At 24.4% G+C, this 7,834-nt stretch overlaps 1 protein-coding gene across 2 annotated transcripts in view; it reads right to left on the bottom strand.

Moving 5' to 3' along the window:
* Nucleotides 1-422, bottom strand: part of LOC104809827 — a 1,913-nt gene extending 1,491 nt beyond the window's left edge. The window contains exons 1-2 of one of the 2 annotated variants that reach the window (XM_019202144.1): nt 330-422; nt 28-92 (exon numbers count right to left, since the gene is read on the bottom strand). The gene's annotated coding sequence lies outside the window, so the exon portion shown is untranslated. The other variant, XM_010535905.2, reaches the window with a different exon arrangement.
* Between the last annotated feature and the right edge of the window lie 7,412 nt (nt 423-7,834).

Here is a 7,834-nt window from a genome sequence, read left to right as displayed (position 1 = left end):
TAGGGAACAAAGACGTAAAAGTGGAACCTGGACGCAGAACTGAAGCGATTGCAGACGCAGAAACAAAATGCAAGAACTAAGAGCCCTAACACCTGACAAAGAAAATCACAAGTAGGCTAAAACGGAATCTAAAGTTGACAAAAAGAGAATCGGAAGCATAAATTTGCATCACTCCCTAGTTATTCCACTATCTGTTAGCACGAACAAAGAGATCACAGGCAAATGCATGCAAACTGTACAACGGAAGACATAATTTCTAGAAGAAAACTCAGAATGGAAATTGAGAGAGGATGAAAATGGAAGATACTTTCCTAAATTTACAATCTTACCAGTCGGGTCGACGCAAAAGAGAGCCGAAGTCTCAAAAGCTTCAAGTGAGGGGGAGAGAAAGAGCACTGCAACTTTCAATGACAACCACAGAATCCTCATCCACGCCATATATATATATATATATATATATATATATATATATATGTATATACACATTTGAATTCTGGAATCTGATATTGGGCCTGAATTAGTTTGAGGCCCATTTTATAAACATGAGAAAGGGCGATTGAAACATGTGCGTAATAATCTGCTACTGGGCCTGTATCTATAGGGGAATTTTTCAAAGACCGACTTTTGGTGTCGCATCATACATTCTTCTTTTTGGTTAATATTTTTTTTTTACAGATGATACGCCGTAAAAAGTCTAAAATATTGACAATACACAAACTTTGCCCTTTCTTTTCTCATTAATAAAAAACGTGGGTTTAAATAAATCTATATATATTAATAAAGGAGTTTAAAGGATTATGGTGAAGCCACCTCATCCTCCACCTCATCCATTTTTTTAAATCTTATTGGTCATTTGATATATTCATTATTTTGATAAACCACGTCATATTCTATCTCATCATTTTTATAATTTTTATATGTATAATTAAAAATATTTAAAAAAATTCTTACAATTAAAAATGTTGCCAAAAATAATCAATACTCCACTAACAAAAACAAAAACGGTAGAATATTCATTTACACATTTACGACCATAATTACTAATGTAACCAAAAAAACAAAAACGTGATCTATTTATGATCATAATTATTATTGGAGTTAAAAAGTAAAAAATAAAAAATAAAAAATAATAATGACCAAGCACACTGATGATGATGTCATCAATCGCCACATAACGGTTGGAGATGCCATGATTGTTTCACAGTAATCTGGAATTCACGGTCAGGATTTACCGGTGGTCCAAGTGAACGATTGGGTAGAAATATGATTATGATACGTGACAACTATTTAATCGTTAGTAATTAGAATACGAAAACAATGTATTGTGTCTTACAACTTATAACGTAAATAAAGACGGCAAACTCAAACGTCATGTCGTATTCCTATATAAAATTATCCAACGCCAAATTTATCCATGTCTTGTCTTGTCACCATGTCCAACGTCGTTACAGCTGCTGTTATAGCTCACCGTCGTCTACTTCTCGCTCAGTTGTACCAGCTGCTCTGCCGCTTCCATCTTCATCTCTAAAAATACCTTTTCCAATTCACCGGAAAAATTCTTCTCTACCACTGGATATTGATGTATATCACCAGATTCATCGGAATAATCTAGAAAATCAACCAACAGAGAAGATGGATCAAAAGGGTACTTGAATTCATCTCTAAAAATACCTTTCTGCCCTCCTAATTATGTTCATTTGAATTGCGTTCCTTTGTTTTATTTTATTCTATGGTTTACTTTGTCGCTTTGAAAGCGAAGGAAAAGAATCGTTCATTTTTAATGATATTATTCATTGGATATCATTCATTTTTATGTTCACTTGAATCCTCCTGATTATGTCCACTTGTATATCTTTCTCCATCAGTTTTCTCCCTTTTTAATGATATTGTTTATTTTGTTGTTGCTTTTAAAAAGTTTGTTCATCTCTTTTACAATGGTATACATCGAACATACGGATTTTCGATTGAAGGGTCCGAAAAATTACTACGAGCTCACTCCGGGTAAAACAATCATACTCAGATATATCTAGATATATGTATACACACACATTTACAATTGGAATTTCATCTTTATTTTGCCAGGAAACATGATTTATAGTATTATTGTATATATATAACACCCATTGGAACACACGAACATGAAACAACTCTACAGTCCAATAATTTGTTGGAATACCATTTTTAGTTGTGAAATAGAAACACTTCATGATTCGTATAAATCATGGAAAGTAAAAAACATAAAAAATCATCACACACGAAAACCAGAATCGTTCCGGTTTTTTTAATTAATTCGGTTTGTCTCGATTTTATTTGGTTTCAGTTTTTATAGGCAAAAATACTCATTTTCTTAATGAAAATTTTGGTTTTTATATTTTTTATTTTGATTCAATTGGAGGACACATGATGTGGAACAAAGACAAACATGTTAGCAACAAGCATAGTGATGTTTTATTGACTTCTTAGTGTATACGAGTTATATATTATCTTTGGTGATTTAGAATATTTTATTTCTATGTATCATTTCAAAAGTTTCATATTGAATTGAGAGGCATCGACATTTCATCATATATATATATATATATATATATATATATAAATATTTGAGAGTATCGGTTTAATATTTGATTTGGTATTCAGTTTAGTTTGATTAGTTTAGTTTGATTTGGTTTAGATTTGAGTTTATATAAATATTTTGTATGAACAGTTTGGAATAGACAACACACAATACTTATTGTTGTTCATATATTATTTTGATCTATCTAATATGCATTTTATATGAAAAATACAAAATTTCTGAAAAAATTCATAAGCCAACAAGCTTGAGAGTTAAATATCAGTTGTGTGGTTGGTCAAAGCTGTAAATATATTAATTTAATTAAGATTATTAAGTCAACAAAATATATAAAAAATTATAGACTAAATTAATTTTTAAAAAACGTATGAAAAATATGATTCTTGTGGTTAAAAAAAGATGAAAATTTTGATTATAATAAATTATGAATTTACGAATAAATGTGAATATATTAATATATATATATATATACATAAATTTTTAATTTATTTATTAATTATATTTTTTCTATTTATATTTGATTAATTTTTAATTAATTCATAAAATCAAATAATATTTTTAATGAAAAAATTAAAAAACAACTTCTTACATATAATAAAATTTAAATTTGAGTTGAGTCATTCAAATCAAATTTGAAAAAAAGGAATAATTCTTGTCTTATGAAAATAAAAAATAATAAAAATTTAAGGAATAAAAACATAAACAAAATGTAAAATATATGTTAGAAACATAAATTTTCAACGGATATCATAATCAAAATCATAAGGTCGAATTCAACACCTTCCAAAATCATAAGTTCGAATTAAACTCCTTTTATACGAAATATTAAAAATATAAGAAAAATTTGAAGGAAAAAACTTACACTTATCAATCTTAGATGATCAAGACATAATTTTTTTTAATCCCAAAACAAAATATACATTTTAAAAAACGTGTCTTTTTCAACCTTTATTGCTGACAATATGTAATAAGTCGAATTTTTTGATAAACTATGTTATCACATTATTAAATATTATACGATATATTTTTCTTTTAAAAAATTAATATTTCTAAAAAAATATAATAATACGATATATTTTCTCATTTGGGTTGTTCATGAAATCTCTTTCTTGGCTTTGAATGAATTTTTCTCATGTGGGTTTCAATAGTTTTCCATCGTACAATGAAATTCGATATGACATTGATATGAGTATTTAATTTTGTAGATTTTTTATATTATTTTTTGTGGGTTTTTTTGGGCATCGAACCGAATTCAAGCTTCATCTAATCTTTTACCATATACCATAGAGATAAAAAAAACAGAGGAGCTGGTGGAGATGCTGAAGCTGAAGAAGACGAAGACTGTGGGAGAATTGTAGCATTTTTTTTCTCCAAGAGGAGTGTAGATTATGTTTTTATTTTATTTATTTAAAATCAATTTTATTTTTTTATAAATTATCCAGTTGGTAAATTTTTTCACATAATCAGATTTGTCTGATGTGGGTAAACTATTAATGCCACACTGGATTCCAATATGAAAATTTAACGCCATTTTATTATGGGTAGTAATTTGAAAGTAATTCAAAAATTGGGGATTTGTCCTGTTAAATTTTTAAATGAAAATTGTTTATGATAGATTTTAAGGAATTAGAGAATATTTTAGAGTCTTAAAGTTGTGAAAAAGAATTTTGATAAAATTGATCACATTTTATAAAATTTATTATTATTTTTAATAAAATAATAAATTGAATTTTTTAGATGTAATAAAATTTTTATTTAATTTAAATCATTCAAACAGAATTTATAAAAGTTACAAATTTTATGAAAATAAAAAGTAACAAAAAAATGATGAATAAAAAGGAAAATATCAATAGATTAATTTAATTTTTTTAATCTTTATTATACAAAAAACAAATTTGATGTTAGTTTCATATATTATTTAAATTTAAATTTACATTTGATTATATTTATATTTAATTTTTATTTTTTATTTAATATAAAAAACAAATCAATGAGAAAACGATATGTTGGAGTATAGAAAATTTAATTAGCTTTTAAACCATAATTGTAATTTATCATGTAACTAATAAAATAAAAAAAATTAATATCGAATTTAATTAGCTTTTAAAATTATATAGTTGAGTTTAAAGAGTTTTGTTAAAACTACCTAAACATCCACCTCATCATGTACATGACAAAATTTTTAATCCTCATTGGTAATTTAAAATCTTTATTAGATATAAATAAATTCATTTGCCGGATAGAGAGAAAAAGTAGAGAAACAAAAAAACCCTAGCATATTTTAATTTTTTTACAAAATTATCCTCATATATAAATTAATTAGTAAATTAACCAAATATTATTAATGTATCAAAAAAAATAAGGATCCAATCGGATATGACGGATAATTTTATTTTGATATTCGTAACCGAAAAAAATTTTGAAATCAATATCCGTATCTGATATGTGAAATTCGGATACGGATCGATTTAGTTTTTTCGGATATTATGCTCATCCCTATCTTCATCCAATTAATTATTTAATTTAATTTATTTTGGTTTGCATATTTGTACAAGATTATTTATGAAATTACAAAAAAATGTATGTATGTTTGTGTGTATATATATATATATATATATATTATTTTTATATTCGATTATCTACTTTTTAATTTCTTTTATTTTTAATTTATTTTAAATTCTATACGGTTGGTGTAGAGAGTTTAAAGTTTATGACACATCCAAATTTTGTTTGTCCAATTGTCCATTATTTGATGTAATAAAAGCTTCTAAAAAATCTTTACATATGTAATAAAACTCAATTTTAAATTGAATCGCTTAAACCGGAAAAAAAAAAATAGTTATCGATTTTATAAAATTAAAAATAATAAAAAAATTACGAATAAAACATAACCAAAAATTAAAAATATATGTTAGATAGAAAAATCTTGCGAGTATCAAAGTTTTATTTTCATTACAAATCTAATCAAAATATTATTGTTTAGATTTACATAGAATATATCTTAAACAATCTAAAATAAAAAAGATTATAAACCAAAAAGAATTTATGACGATGAATAATACAAAAATACCAAAAAAAAACATAAATCAGTTTTAGATAAACTACACAAATTTAAACTCTAAAAAAGTTTTCAAACAATATAATGATAATTTTATAATAATTTAATTTTACCAATATGCTTATTTATATAAAAAAAATAATTTATATCAAGATAACTATATTCATATCTCCACTTATTTTTGCGTTAAATGAGTAGAGATTCTCCGATTAAAATAATATAGAGTCAAAAACATTGAAAGAGAAAACGAAGCATTTGATTGCTATATAAAAATATAAATAATGACTTTTTCTAGGATGTTTTGATGATTTTTATGCACAAAAGTAAAATTTTCTTTATTTTTGTAAACAAAACGATAGATCTTTCATGTTTTTTAATCTCCTTATCGATTGATACTACCTGGAAATTCTAGATTTTGAACTCAATCATTTGATTTGATTTTCCATTGTAATCAATTTGGATGGTTTTATGTAGGTGGGTGAACCGATTATGATTTATGATCTAAGATATATTCTAATTTAATCTTATGTCTATTTTATGAGCTCCAAATTGGTGTGTAAATTCATAGGTGGTACTTTGAATAAAATCCATAAACATACCTCCAAATACGTAAATAAGAGAAAATTTCTCAACAAATTAGATTAATAAGATAATTAGACTATATTTTTAAAAATATAAAAAAGGAAAATAAATTTTCTATTACTCATACTACAAATATATTAGAAATAAACCATTAACTTAAGCTTCACTATTTTTTAAAATTTTAATTATTAATAGTTAACTATTAAAATTTATTTTTACTATATATAGTTTTCGCAGTATTATTTAACCAAAAATATCCATGTTATCTAAAAATTTCAAATTTTATACTAAACAAATTTATCAATTATTATTTTCAAACATGATAATGAAAAAGATAACACATGATACATCTAAAACGGAAAATATTTCTATTAATATTTAGTACATATTTATTATACTATGTTCAATATTGTATTTGTTTAGATATATATATTATTTGAAAAAAAATAATATTTTATTTATTTAGATACATATATTATAATTATATAGTCTAAATATGCATTTGATTATAAAAAATATCTGAAACCAACTTATTCACCTAATAATGATTTTATACGATAATAATACAATAATATTAAAATTCTTTCATTTATTCATTTCTTTATACATATAATGAATTAATAATATAAATTTTGCTAAAAAAATAAACATTTTAAATTAACAGCATTACAAAAGAATAAACCGCGCATCGCGCGGTTCTCTCCTAGTTTTTTTAAAAAAGGGATAATCCCATATTCCCCCACAAATTTTCGAAAAAGTTCCAATTTCCTATACCAATTTTTAATTTGACAAAAAACTACACCGGATTTCAAATATTTCCAAATTCACACACAAAATACATACATATTCACATATGTATGTATTCACATATATACATACATATTCACATATACATATTCACATATGTATGTATTCACATATATACATACATATTACACGTATATACATATATACATACATATTCACATATATATATACATGAATATGTATATATATATGTGAATATGTATGTATATATGTATAAATATATACACATATACATACATATTCATATGCATATATATACATATTCATATATGTATATATATACATGTATGTATAAAGGAGAACACATATGTATATATGTATGTATAAATGTATATATATATATGTATATATATGCATATGAATATGTATGTATATATATATATATATTTATACACATATACATACATATTTACATATATATACATATTCAATGTATATATGGATATGTATATATATATATTATTAGTGTATATATGTATATGTAATTTTTTATTTTATTTTTAAAAAATAAATTTTAAAATTCTGTAATTTTTTAAAAGTTTTTGGGATAATCCCATATTCCCCCACAAATTTTCGAAAAAGTTCCAATTTCCTATACCAATTTTTAATTTGACAAAAAACTACACCGGATTTCAAATATTTCCAAATTCCTACACAAAATCTTAAAATGTGTTGCAATTTCCTCCATATCCGTAAACGACGTTATGTTCCATCAATTTTAATGTTGACGTGGCATGCCACGTCATACAAATTTCGCCAAATCAGCACATTTCGCCACATCATCCAGCCACATCAGAAAATAAATAAAAAAAAAA

Source organism: Tarenaya hassleriana, unplaced genomic scaffold (genome assembly GCF_000463585.1).
Source record: "Tarenaya hassleriana unplaced genomic scaffold, ASM46358v1 Cleome17, whole genome shotgun sequence".
NCBI classification, from domain to species: domain Eukaryota; kingdom Viridiplantae; phylum Streptophyta; class Magnoliopsida; order Brassicales; family Cleomaceae; genus Tarenaya; species Tarenaya hassleriana.
The sequence above is the reverse complement of the archived record's forward strand: the minus strand, read 5'-3'. Positions and strand labels throughout refer to the sequence as shown.